The sequence below is a fragment of the Oratosquilla oratoria genome, chromosome 2 (assembly GCF_046742065.1).
Source record: "Oratosquilla oratoria isolate Oo_2021 chromosome 2, ASM4674206v1, whole genome shotgun sequence".
NCBI classification, from domain to species: domain Eukaryota; kingdom Metazoa; phylum Arthropoda; class Malacostraca; order Stomatopoda; family Squillidae; genus Oratosquilla; species Oratosquilla oratoria.
The window spans coordinates 64,703,649-64,718,648 of NC_134778.1; the positions used below are offsets into that span (position 1 = coordinate 64,703,649).

The 15,000-nt window shown below is 40.3% G+C and overlaps 1 protein-coding gene across 2 annotated transcripts in view; it reads left to right on the forward strand.

The window, feature by feature from the left end:
• LOC143039617 (uncharacterized) overlaps positions 1-15,000 on the forward strand; it is a 349,509-nt gene that overhangs the window by 300,023 nt on the left and 34,486 nt on the right. The window lies entirely within an intron of this gene.

Genomic DNA, 15,000 nt, shown 5'->3' on the forward strand with positions numbered 1-15,000 from the left:
ACATTTATTCTAATGGAAAATTGTTAGAACGAAAGTTATTAGAAAGGACAATAATACGAAGTGATAATTATTCGAAATGCAAAATTCTTTATTCAGACAGTGTGAATAATATAAATAACCTACCCTAACCTAACCTAACCTAACCTAACAACACTTCGAATAACTTACACTTATAACAATTGCCTATTATAACAATTTTCGCTCGAACATTTTTCTATTCGAATAACTGTGTTTCGATTAATTGTTGTTCGAATATTTTTTTTTTTCGATTAATTGTTTTCGAATAATGGTCATGGTATGCGTAGAAGAGGTGTCAGGGATTGATGGTGCGAGAAATCAGGCCTTGAATCGATACTGGAAAGACGCAGAGTGCGGGGTGATCCAATAGAGGTGTTCAAATGGATCAAAGGCTTTAACAAGGGTGACGCACACAAGGTCATCATATCAAGACAACAGGACAGGACTCGCAATAATGGATTTAAACTGGACGAATTTATATTTAAGAAAATAGGCAAGATTTGGTTTACTAATAGGGTGGTCAACGAATGGAATAGACTTAGTAACCATGTAGTGAGCGTTGTTTTAAGAAACGGTTAGACAACTTTATGGATGGGGATGACAGGTGGTAATGGACATGGAACTGCCTAGTGTAGGCCATATGGTCTCTTGCAGTCTCCTTAAATCTTATGTTCTTATATGCTACATTACTGAGGTATTCTAATAAAGTTTATGCTATCTTGAACTGACGAAGAAGGAAGATACAGAAATAGGAACTATAAAAGTTTCAGCGTATTTCGTCACTGATAAATTCAAATGATGCTATCTTTCCAAGTGCCTATGTAGACACTTGCTCAACCAGACTAGGATGTTCTCAATCTCTTTTCCCACGAGGAGAACTTGTCCTCTGACCTGAATAGAATCACCAGTGACGGTGATGTCGATCAAATAATTCCGATCAAATAATTCCGAGACTCGTACGATGGCTTTGTGGTTTCACGAGTCTCGGTTCGAATCCGGGGACGACAGTCGGAATTGTTTGCCCTTTGACATCCTTACGGCGAAAAAGGTCTAATTTCACTCGATCAACTTATTTCCTGCAGAGGTACTTACCCCTACATTCTGGCTTCAATGTGGTTATTATACTCATTCCTCTGGCTCCCCGTTGCTAAATAAGGAATAGAATCGCCTCATTCTGGAAGCGCAATGCATTCATTACATGTGCCTTTGAGTTACTGTAATGATAAATGGGTCCATTCAAGTAACTATGTGCCCCCGTTTTAGGACGGTTCTTTGAAAAGCTTTTCCAGTAAATCCAAGAGGCACAGTGCGGTTTGTCTTAAGCCCCAGTCACACCAAGCTTACAACCTGTTTCCGACCACCTTCGACCGAAAATCAAGCGATCGGTCGGCGACACAAAACCCACGCAAGGAACTGAGATGAAAAAAAGTAAACGTGGTTGATAAGATCAAAATCTATGTACTGGGGACTCTTCAGCGTGTGTTGTAATATATCTATCTATCTATTGATCTATCTATTGATCTATCTTATTACCGACAACCAGCGACTTCCAAAGACTACGTGCAACTGACCGGCGACCACCTGGGCCCAGCTTCGTTTTCTTATGAATTCTTCTGTCCCTATCTTTCCGAGGCCAAGTCTCTGACGACTCGAACGAGTGACCCTTCCAGACCAGTAAGATATGAAGACAAAGACAATACCGCAGTCCTGGAAGGTTGAAAGATTCCAGTGCACGCTGTCCTGGAATGTAGTAACATTACTGGAACGTATTCCAGGACATTCTTCGGGATCCAGTCGCTTTCAGAACCTGATGTAATTAAGATTAGAGCTGTGGTATTGTTAAAGAAATCTTTCCTTATATAAATCCTTGGAGGGGAAAGATTTATATAAGAAAATATTTTTTTTAAGAATACCACCGTAAAAATCTTACGGTGGTATTCTAAAAAAAAATCTTTCCATCTATAAATCTTATATAAATCTTTAGAATGGAAAGATTTATAATAAGGAAATATTTTTTTAAGAATATCACCGTAAAAATCTTACGGTGGTATTCTTAGAAAATTCTTTCCTTATATGAATATTTCCCTTCGAAGGATTTACATAAGATTTATACAAGGAAAGAATTTTTTTAAGAATATCACAGTAAGTCTTTAGTATTATGCCTGCGCCGATAGAGTATTAATGCGTGAGTGAATATACAATAAGGATTAAGATAAAATATCCCCGTTTATTGATACAGTACTCTATCCAACCGCTTGATAAGTATTATCTGTTCTTGTTCTTAACAGTGTTCTTTGTTAACGAAGAAATATACAATAAGCCTCTGTCCACACTATTGGTTTGAACCGCGTGGGAACCGATGCGGTAACGTATACTCAAGAAAAAACTACGCATTTATGTGTGAAAGCCTCCATTGCCTTACATTGTTATTGAACCGCGGAGGTCAAAAACCGCTAGTGTGGACAAGGCGTCTGTAGCGATGGAGGCAGGATACCTGAAATGAACATCATCATCATTTAAGAAGAAATGATATGGTTTAACGTCACAAACTCCCCCCTATCGGGAGGCTAGGACGGTGTCCCTCACAGAGGGCTTTGTAGCGTGGAATTTAATGAACCATAATGCCCTTGGTTCAACTTCGCCGGTGGCAGGATTCGAACCGCCATCCCCTCGACCTACGCCGCAAGTAACGACGCCATAACCCGCTCAACAGAATAGTTTGGACGAATTGGGTTCAATTTCGCTATCCCTGTCCTTCTTGCTGTAGGATCTAAACGTGGGATCCGAAATAGGCCACAAGAAACATCGCAAAAACCGACCTTATCTCCTCCTAACCCAAGGGTCAAGGTAACTAGAGCTGTGTCGTGTGCTCTCGTGCTTTCGTGCAATTTGGTGCAAGCTTATGTCCTTCACATCTTGTTTGTAACCTCACTCCAAGTGTCCTTGTGTCCTCTCACGTCTCATTAAGAGAAATTATGGCCGAAGAATTTCCCGGAATCAGGATTTTCGGTGTGATCATTCATAGACAACCATTAGCTACCATCTTCTGAAATCGGCCGCAAATATCGACAGTTTAGGAAATATATAGGATGCATGTGGACTATATATAACGTTAATGCCCCCAAACTGCATTTCCTTACAGAAATAACGGTAAAAGATTGTTTGGATAAAATTTCGGGTCCCTGGTATCCCGTCTCATTGTTTTTTATACATAAGAACATAAGAATGAAGGAGACTGCAAGAGACCATGAGGCCTACACTAGGCAGTTCCATATCCATGACCACCTACCATTACCATCCATAAAGTTGTCTAACCGTTTCTTAAAACAACTGATAGTTTCAGCGCTCACTACATGGTTACTAAGTTTGTTATAATGATTAGGTTGGTCCCCTCAGAATGATTAAATATTTCACACCTAAAGGAACTAAATCATCTTGCCACGTATCTCAATTTATAGAACAGATAGTGAGATCGGGTAATTTATAGAATTATAGATTTTCCACATGCCAGGAAGCTTTCTAAAAACGAAATATGTGGCATCATTTTGCGGTTTATTCTGGTTTTGTACACGCGCGCGCACACACACACACACACACACACACACACACACACACACACACACACACACACACACACACACGCACACACGCACACACACACATAGAAAGAGAGAGAGAGGGAGGGGAGTGTTGATTAATTCAACAAACCCAAGATTATTTTTAATCCTTAATATTTCATTCTAGTGGGTTTTCTTTTTCTTGCACTTAGATTTGATTAGTTTTTTATCACAGACTGATCTCGGAATGGGAAGATAGAGACCGTAATGAACAGATGAAGCCGAATTTTATTGTAGACTTTCACAGTCCACGCAAAGGATGTGGTAACTTAGAATCTAGTTTGCACGCCGCAGTAATTTAGATTTAACCAACTACCTGGAAGCCGCGTAAGACTGATAATAACGAGGAAGTTTGCCGTGAGCAGGACTCGAAAGCTTGGAAAAAATTATAATGATCGAGCAATGACCTGTGTTTAAGTAAGTATGAGGGGGTTGGGAGGGGAGGAGAAATGGGGTGGGGTTGGGATGGGGAGGTTATGTGGGAGTAGGGGAGGGAGGTTTTTTAGGATCCTGTGACGAAAAAACGGGGGGAAGGGGGCAAACAAGCCCGGAGGTAGTTCCCTTGATCGGATCGACGCGTTGCCATGGAAACGGGCCAATAAGGGGGCCCTCCCTCCCCCTCAAGACTACTGTCATTTCCCCCCCCCCCTCTCGTCAATTGGGATGAGAGCCGTGGGGGGGGGGGCTGTCAAAACGGGAAGCGGGAGACGGGAGACAGGAGGCGGAAGTCGCTGTAATGGTTATAAACTGGACAAATTTAGATTTAAGAAGGAAATAGGCAAGAATTGGTTTACTAATAGGGTGGTCGACGAATAGAATAGACTTAGTAACCATGTAGTAAGTGCTGAAACTATCATTTGTTTTAATAAACGATCAGACAACTTTATGGATGGGGATGACAGGTGGTGATGGATACGGAGCTGCCTAGTGTAGGCCTTATGGTCTCTTGCAGTCTCCTTCATTCTTATGTTCTTATGTTAAGCGTCTCCCCCTTTCAGGCGCCTTCATCAATCGACGAACGTTTCTATTTCAGGAGCGACGGCGGGGGAGGGGGAGTGAGGGGGAGGGTAACAGTCAACAGGATCCCGTGGGGGGAATCGATGTTCTGAAGTCAACAGGGAGCCTGTGATAACTCGCTACGTCCCCTCTGCCTGTCGTAGGCCTAGGCGTCCCTCTACGGAAGCGAGAGGAGAAAGTTACCTGTCGCACTGATTTCTTCTTAAACAACGAATGATGAAGATCGACCTCCCAAGGGTCGAAGTAGCCAGCGAGTACACAAAGGAAGAACAAACAACAGCAGGCCTACTTGGCCCTAACGAGGCTGTTTGTGTTTACTATACTAAGCTACAGTTAAGAAAACAGGGTAACTAGGCGATAGAAGATGAACTAACACTACTGCTACCACTATCCTATCCAATTACAATTAAATGCCGGGCTGTCAGATCTTTTATTGCAAGGGATGATATTTTATTTGCGGATTAGAGTCTAAGTATTTATCTAGGCGATTTTTAAATGTTGTTATTGTGTTACTTTCAACGACAGTGGAAGGTATAGGTTGAATGAGGAAGGTGAGGAGTGTGCTACGCCAGGAGGCGCTGATTATCTGCTGCCGAAGCCGTCGTCATGTACGCTTGGACTGCTGGGTTAGATGACGGTCGCTGCTGGGGATCTGAGAGGCGTGCGGGATTCGAATTTTTCCAAATACGCCAACAGTTTACTATTATAGATTGAGAGGTTTCTGATAGCTGGATGGATGAGCCAGGGGCCGAATTTATAAAAGATCCTAAGTCTAGACATAAATCTTCAACATGGCGGATATTTTACCCAAATCCCTATGTCGGCGACCTAAATGATTATCATTATGTCTAGAATGTCTAGACCAGCGAACCTGGGGTACTGCAATCAATTATAGGGTGTGCTGGGAAGTGATGCACACAAAAGTCACATTGATACATGTATCATTGATTACCTAGTTGTGCATACTTGACTTTTTACATGCTATTCTATTTTTCTAAGGCGTTCTTAATTTCTTCTACAAACAATACTGTCAATTTGTTTCAGTTCTAAGGAATTAAGAAAATAAATCATCAAGTAGCAAACTTCACTTTCTTTTTATCCTTCTAATAACAAGATAGGGGTGCTAGATTGCTTAGACATGACAACAGGGGGTGCTATGGTCGGAAAAGATGGTCTAGAATGTCTAGACATGAGCGTTTAGGTCGCCGAAATAGAGACTTAGGTCAAATCTCCGTCATTTTGAAGATTTATGTCTAGACTTGGGTGTTAGAATCTTTTTATAAATTCGGCCCCAGGCGCTCAAGACCACAAATAAGGAAAGTGACTTTGAAGACCTTTGATTTTCTCTAAATTGAAGAGGATTGGATGAAGATGATAACTGAAGATCTGATCCGCCCAAGACAGGAGTATGCAGCAATGGCATGGTTACCACACATAAAGAAAATTTTAAAGAAAATAGAGAGAATATTGCAAAGACGAACCTAGATGATCCCAAATCTAATCAAGACATATCAGGGAAAATGAGCAAATGAGTGGAAAGGCGATGAGCTAAACACAGAGAACAGTTGGAGTTTTATTCACTGACGTTTCATCCTTACCAGGACATTCTCAAAGTCCTTTGTACTTTAAGAATGTCCTGGTATGGACGAAACGTCAGTGAATAAAACTCCAACTGTTCTCGGTGTTTAGCTCACCGCCCTTCCACTCATTTGTCTTCCATACTTCAAAATGAGGAAAACAAGGATTTCCAACACTGGAAGATGGAAGAGAGAGAAAAAAAAGCGACACAATAATAATGATATTTAGTCCGGAAAAAGGAATATCGAAAAGAACAGAGAGAATTCCTAAGCAAAAGATCAACAAGAATGGAATGGTGAAAAAGCAAACTTGTTTGAAAGATGTCAGTAAGTATGACTTTTCCACATAGACGTGAAGATATACAGAACAAATTGAATTAAGATATAATGAAGACCAAAAAAACATAAACACATTTAAGGCAAAGTTTGATGAGTAGAGCCAAACAGGCGGGATCCCACGAACGTAGCTTGAACCCCGTATACTACGAGTAGGTAAATACAACTATTTAAATACACATGCCCACAGAACACACATACATGTGTAGACACATGCAGTTATACGCATACACACACACACATACACACACACACACACACACACACACACACACACACACACACACAGTGATAGCGTTCGCGGCCGCCACTACGGCGGTCCGGGTTCGAATCCCGCCCAGGGTTGAAATAATTTCAGTATCACTGAGCTGTGGGTCGTTACTCCAACTCTCGTGGGCGGGGAATTAGGTGTGTGTGTGAGTGTAAGCTCACAGCTTTATCCATAGATCGGTCATACATGAGCTTTGAGCTCTCTTCCGGAGGAGGAGGGGATAGCTGTCGGTCATGAGTCCAACACGTGATCCAAGACCTTGGTGAATCACACAGTGGCTTTCCAGTATATAGACAAAGAGATGATAGAAAAGAAAACTCATAAGAATCCTAATCCGTCCAAGACTAGATTATACGTCTGTGGTATGGTCCCCTACACAGAGTGAAGGATATAAGCAAGACTGAGAGAATACAAAAGGCTGCAACCCAACTGGCCCCCAGCCTGGCAGGTAAACCATATGAGGAGAGACTAAAACCTCTAGGCTTACCAACTTTGAAAGATCGAAGAGAAAGGGGTGACATGATTACAATGTTCAGGTTGCTAAAGGGGACAGACTACATAATTGGCAAAAGATATATCTTGATTTGGGATAGGGGGGCTTTAAGACGTCATGGGAATAAATTAAGAAAGACTACATGGCTAAAAGATGTAAAGTAATACATATTCTCATAAATGTGCATAAATGCTTGGAATGGCTTAGGTGATATACCCCTAGCTAGAATAATACATGAATTCAAATCTATATATGATCACTTTAAATTAAGGACATAGACCACGTTGGAATCGTACATGAATTTGAGTCTAGGTATGGCTAGTTAGATAGTGGGAGACGGGGCTCCACGAGCGTTATTCCTTTCCTGTATACTACAATTAGGTAAACATACACACACACATGTGTACACACAAACATGCACACATATATATTTGAACGGAGACAAACACACATACACACACACATACACAAAGGATTACAGAGGAGCATGGCGACAGGAGACCTTTTGGTCCATAACTAGGTCGGATGCAAAATCATATATATATATATATATATATTATATATATATATTATATATATATATATATATATATATATATATATATATAATGATAAAGGAATGAATAAATAATATTGTAATAATATGAATAATAATAAATAAAATAAGCAAACAAAGAAATAGGTTAAGTTAGACACGTATTCGTAGACACACACACGCGCGGGAAGAATGGATTTGATAGACTTGGATTTCCTTATCATGTCATTTGGTGACCAAAAAACAGAGCCAATGTGGAGCTGCCTAGTGTAGGCCTACGGAGCTGCATAGTGTAGGTCTACGGAGCTGCCTAGTGTAGGCCTTATAGTCTCTTGCAGTCTCCTTCATTCTTATGTTCTTATGCAATCTACTTCCCCCCTACACACAGACACACACACACACAAACACACATACACACACTTTACTGTGGAGTCATTAATGGTTTGCTTACTCGGTACATTTTCACACAAAATGCTAAGAGGATTTAGCTTCGATCCCTTTTTTACTCGGCCTGAAGACTTCCAGCTTTTTCGTATGAAATCTTTTTTACAAGAACTCGACAGAATATGAGAACGATATAATAAAAAAAAACGAGACTTTCGTGTTGTGACGCTTGAGAAAGAAGTACTTTTTTCAAATGTTTACGACTGGCATTGGTAATCTTCGGAAAAGGACGGAAAAATTAGGAAAAGAGGATTTAAATTTTTCCTTTCAGTGATGTATTTTGTTGTTCTGATAAATACCTGACAGCTCTATTTAATAGATCGAACTGAGTCCGCTAGTGGTTCTAGTATCAAGACCTCGATTGATCCCAAGATTGACTTTTACTAAACTCCTTCCATAGGACTCGAACCCTGGGCCATGCATTACGAGACTAGGACGCTACCAGCACGCTACGGTGGAGATCTGAAAGAAAGTTCTTGGAAATATACCTGTCCAGGGTTCGAGTCCAGTCGTTATTTAATCGAGAAGAGCCTATAGTATCTTTGAACATGAGAATATGACATCATTATAAAGAGTGTGTGGTTGTAAAGCTTCTTCATTGCCAGTTGATAGTGCAGGAGTAAACATACATACATACATACATACATACATAAATGCGTGTCAGGGTTTGTACACTCTGAAGAAGCTCTGTTAAGAGCGAAACGTCAGTAAATAAAAACTTCAACGATTCTCGGTGTTTATCTTACCACCCTGACACTCGTTTTGTCGTCCATTCTTCATACATAAATGCATACGTGCATACATACGTGCATACATACATACATACATACATGCATACATACATACATACAGCCATACATACATAAATGCATACATACATACATGCATACATGCATACATACATACACACATACATATATACATACATACACGAATACATAAATGCATACATATATACATGCATACATACATACATGCATACATACATACATGCATACATACATATACACACATAAATATATATTCCATTAAGCCTCTTTCCTCTTATAAGGAGGTAGCCAACCAAGGCACACACGCACGAAAGCACACACGCACCCTTCACCCCAATTGCTTTCCCTTCTGTATCTGAGCTCCTTGTGGATGAAGGAGAGGAGCATCCCTGCCCTCCGCCCCACTGCTTGGGTCAGAAGCAATGCAGCAAGACAGAGCACCTCCTCAGGCGTAAGAATAACTTTTGATAAGTATAGCTACGGAGAGGAGACAAAGAGATGGCGATCTGACATCACGGCGAGCAAGATCCACCTTGCCTTAGGCATCTTTGGAAGTTCGTCTCTCTCTCTCTCTCTCTCTCTCTCTCTCTCTCTCTCTCTCTCTCTCTCTCTCTCTCTCTCTCTCTCTCTCTCTCTCTCTCTCTCTCTCTCTCTCTCTCTCTCTCTCTCTCTCTCTCTCTCTCTCTCTCTCTCTCTCTCTCTCTCTCTCTCTCTCTCTCTCTCTCTCTCTCTCTCTCTCTCTCACACACACACACACACACACACACACACACACACACATACACACACCACTCTTTCTCTCTCTCTCTGTCTTTCTCCCTCTATCTCTGTCTTTCTCTCTCTCTCTTTCTCTCTCTATCTCTGTCTTTCTCTCTCTCTTTCTCTCTCTCTCTCTCTCTCTCTCTCTCTCTCTCTCTCTCTGTCTCTCTCTGTCTTTCTCTCCCTCTCTCTCCCCCTCTCTCTCTCTCTCTCACACACACACACACACCACTCTTTCTCTCTCTCTCTGTCTCTCTCTCTCTCTCTCTCTCTCTCTCTCTCTCTCTCTCTCTCTCTCTCTCTCTCTCTCTCTCTCTCTCTCTCTCTCTCTCTCTCTCTCTCTCTCTCTCTCTCTCTCTCTCTCTCTCTCTCTCTCTCTCTCTCTCTCTCTCTCTCTCTCTCTCTCTCTCTCTCTCTCTCTCTCTCTCTCTTTTCTTGTTAGGAGAAATCGCCTCATCAGAGCCTCTGATCCACACAAATTTCCCACACAGCTTTTAGCAGAATTTCCCAGCGAAGATACCTGTCAGCCTTTTGTACGCTGTGGCCACATACTCTTCATATTAATATGAAACGCCCACGACTATAGGAAGATGACGTAACCAGAAAGCGAATAAGAAATAAAAAAGACAAAAGAAAATATGAAAAGACAAGTCCAAGAATTATTACAAAACGTTGTTTTAAGAAATGAAAATCACAGACTCAAAAAATAAGTAAATGAACAGATAAATAAAAACTCTGACTGAAACCAGACATTTTTTTTTTTTCTTTTTTAGTTTCAAAAAGGACTTTTTGTTGGCAGAAACTGCTGCTTGACAGTGGACGGACATCGGATGGGATGCAATTATCATCTACTGATGACATTTCGAATATGACACAGTCTGAGGAGAGTTATATTACACAAGGTATTAATTAATGAATCGGCCTTGCTGTGGATGTGCTGTGTCTTGCGACACTGCCTCTGACCCAGGGCAGCGGGCGAGATGCAGGGATGACCCGTCATCCAGGAGGTGCCAAGATAAGAGGGAGGGAAGAGGGTGGAGGGGAGTGGAGTGTGATAGGGATGGAATGGGTGGGAGTGGTTTTTATGCCTTTGTTTTTTGGCTACCTCCCTTGTAAGGGGGAAAAAGCCTTTGGTATATGTATGTATGTATTAGTTAACGCCTCTGAAGAGAGAATACATGTGGGAATAACATCCTGAAGAGAGAATACACGTGGGAATAACGCCTCTGAAGAGAGAATACACACGGGAATAATGCCTCTGAAGAGAGAATACACATAGGAACAACGCCTCTGAAGAGAGAATACACGTGGGAATAACGCCTCTGAAGAGAGAATACACGTGGGAATAACGCCTCTGAAGAGAGAATACACGTGGGAATAACGCCTCTGAAGAGAGAATACACGTGGGAATAACGCCTCTGAAGAGAGAATACACGTGGGAATAATGCCTCTGAAGAGAGAATACACGTGGGAATAACGCCTCTAAAGAGAGAATACACGTGGGAATAACGCCTCTGAAGAGAGAATACACGTGGGAATAACGCCTCTGAAGAGAGAATACACGTGGGAATAACGCCTCTGAAGAGAGAATACACATAGGAATTAACATGAACCCCCCACCTTGTTTGTATTCCACCTTGCAAGTCACAACCAAATCTATATTTTATATATGACATCTGGCGAGCAAGGTAGATAAAACAGGCCTTCTGGAACAAAAAATAAACAAATAAATAAAAGAATTTCACCAGATTTTAAAACTCGGTTGAATAAACGTCAGTTAGCGTAAAGAAACGAAATTGTAGATCGTAGCAAAGGGGTTCATGCTTTGTGTCATTTTGATATTCTAATTCCAAGAAGAAATTTCAAATCCTTCTTCGAAGCATTCACAGTGACATGGAACTGTGTCCACTGCTTGACTTTCGTTCTTTTTGTCAACTGGGTTGACGGAAATCTATTTTCTATTTTTTTCTCTCTCTCGTTTTGGGGAATCAGAAATACCCTACTCTTTTAACTGTTTCGTTTTCCTTTTGGCATTTTGCTTTATTGAAAAACTGACTGATATTTTTGCTGTACAGAAGCTAATATACATTCGACACTTACAGATTCATTAGCTAACAAGAGAAATCACATGAACTCGTGATTCTAAAAAAAATGTACCCTGAAGATGTCTAAATATACGAAAGCGCTCGGTCATCATTTTATTATTTTCCTTGGTGGTTTTCCCGCATTATCTAATTGGCATGACGTCACGAAGGTTGTTAGCTCACTAACCAATCCAAATTGCCCCCGAGCCCCAATGATAGCTGTAAATTTCAGCCTCGGTGACCAAGTACCCATTTATCATATACAATTGTTTACGCACACAGAAAGCTAAAATACAAAGGTATATATAACCGTATATAACCATATATAACCGTATATAACCATATATAACTGTTTTGTTTATGTTTCATGCGTCGCGTTACAAAGTTGGTCAACTTCTGAGCTGCGACGACTGACCACAGACAGGACCTAATGTCTGCCTTCTTTCTAGTGCGACCGTGTGGTCGAAGACGAGGGAAGCTATGGCGTATCCATGGCAACAGTGACGTCATCATAATTCCTCCCCCCCCTGCCTTCCTCTCCATCTACGTTTCCTCCTCTCCCCCCCCTTCCCCCCCACGCCCCCATGCCGTGATATCGCGTCTTGAATGAAGAGGGTTTTTTTTTTGTGTGTGTGTGTGTGACGTGGGCTGGTGTTGTGGGCGGCGGGGCGGGGAGTGAGGGGATCATATCACCAGATTAAAGTGGGCGAGGTTTAAAGACAGATTGTAGAGTGGAGGGGTTACATAAGAACATATGAATGAAGGAGACTGCAAGAGACCATATGGCCTACACTAGGCAGATCTAACATCAGAAGTGTGAGGGTGATTTGACCTTGTTGTTCTGAACATACATACATACATGCATGTATACATAGATACATACGTATATACATACATACATACATACGCATATACATACATATATATGTATATACATTCATACATATATACAGTGTATTTCCGCCTCAGAGAAGGCAAATAAGATTCTAGGACTAATTGCACGATCTTTTGGCTTTAAAAGTTTGTCTGTCATTAACAAGTTATATCAAACATTTGTTCCTCCACATTTGGAATATACTGTTTCCGTATGGTCATTGAGTCTCATTAAAGAAGAAGTACAACGGCGACCACAAAACTGATTCCATGTATCAGAAATAAATCATACGAAAGTCGACTAAAACATATGAATCTATTTTCCCTAAAAAAAAAAAAAAAAGCGTAGACTCAGGGGTGATTTGATACAGGTATTTAGGATTCTAAAAGAAATTGACAACATCAAAAGTGACGAAATTATCACAGTGAATGCAAATCAGACAAGAAACATTGGTCTTAAACTGTCAGGAAAGTAGATTTTATTTGGAAGCGGGTAGAAATAACTTTGCCAACCGCGTAGTTAATGAGTGGAATAAACTTCCTGCAGAGGCAGTGCAATGTACAATTCAAAGTTTTAAGATTCATTAAGATGAGTACCTAAGAAATATGCTGTTATGCCTTCCATTTTTATTTATTTTTATTTTCATTTATTTGTAATGATTTCTTTAGTTACTATTATCAGTCTGTTTATCTTTTGTTATTTATTCATTATTTATTATAAGTCATTGATATTTTTGTTTGCTTATTATTGATCATTATCTATTTATTTATTTTATTCTTTTATCTACTTATTTAATTGTTTATATATTTATATCTTTCCGCATCAAACCTAGTTATGGACCAAAAGGTCTCCTGTCGGCATGCTCTGCCTTTGTAATCCTTTGTAATATATATATATATGTATATATATATATATATATATATATATATATATATATATACATATATATATATTTATATATATATATACAGTATACGTACCCATGTATATATCTGCATATATACATACGTACACACATACGTACGTACATACATATATGCATATATACATACGTACGCACGTACATACATGCATACATCAAAAGGTCTTTTCCCCCTTATAAGGAAAGCGGGCAGCCAAAATATACACCCAGCCAGCCACCCACCCGCTTAAAAGATATAATTTGATTGCGCTTGACTAACGCTTTCAACCCAATGGCATCCTTTGATGAATATTGTCATGGCCGACGTCAAATATCTTCATTTAAGAAAAAATAATCCTGGCCACGCGTCTGATTAGATTTTTGTTTAAACGTCCAGTGAATTTTAATACTCACGTTTGTTCAAGTGATTACAAACACAGGGAGCGTCTTGCCCGTGTGTGCTACTGAACATGTTTTCTGTCTTGCTCTTCAAACCTATGCATTTATCATTATCTATTGTTATTTATCATTATTTACTTTATTATATTTTTTATTTATTCATTTATATATTTATTTATCATTATTATATTTTTTCGCATCCGACCTTGATATGGACCAAAAGGTCTCCTGTCGGCATGCTCCGTCTTTGTACCTGTTTAACTCGGCGCTCGAGGATTTGGCCACCACCCCTCCCTTCCCCCTCTTCCCCGTTCCCAAGCGTCGCCCGCGCTTTGCCAGCGCAGTTATTCGCGTAGGGTTGTGTTCTCTTTCCCCTAAGTAGTTTTCCAACCATCTTTGCCGTATTTGCTCTTTCTCAAAGAAAATAAATCCTCACCCTTTTAGTTTTTATCCTCTTAAAAAGATGTACGATGACCTTATTCTTGAACGAGAAAAACATTCCTCAACTTCTTTTATTTTGTTCTTTTGAAAATGTGCCATTTTCCTTCTCAAAAAAGAAAAAATCAACATTTTTGTTTACATCCTACGGAAACCAACGTAAGACTCTTCCAAACTTGAGCCCAAAATATCCTTTGAAGGCTCAATGGCGGCGGCAAAAATGGCATTCTTGATTTAGATCAGGATCAGGTCGAGGAGTTGTTTGTCACCAAAGGGATCATTTGTCCAATGAATCGGTTCTCAAGATACGACAGAGGGATTGAGTTGTTTTGATTTTCTTTTTTTTTTGGGGGGGGGAAGATGCAAGTCTTTGTGATGTCGACATCTTATATTATCACTCATTCTCCCCTTCTTTCGTTCACCTTGAGGAACTATACCTCTTTGCAGCAACCGAGAATTGGGAAAAA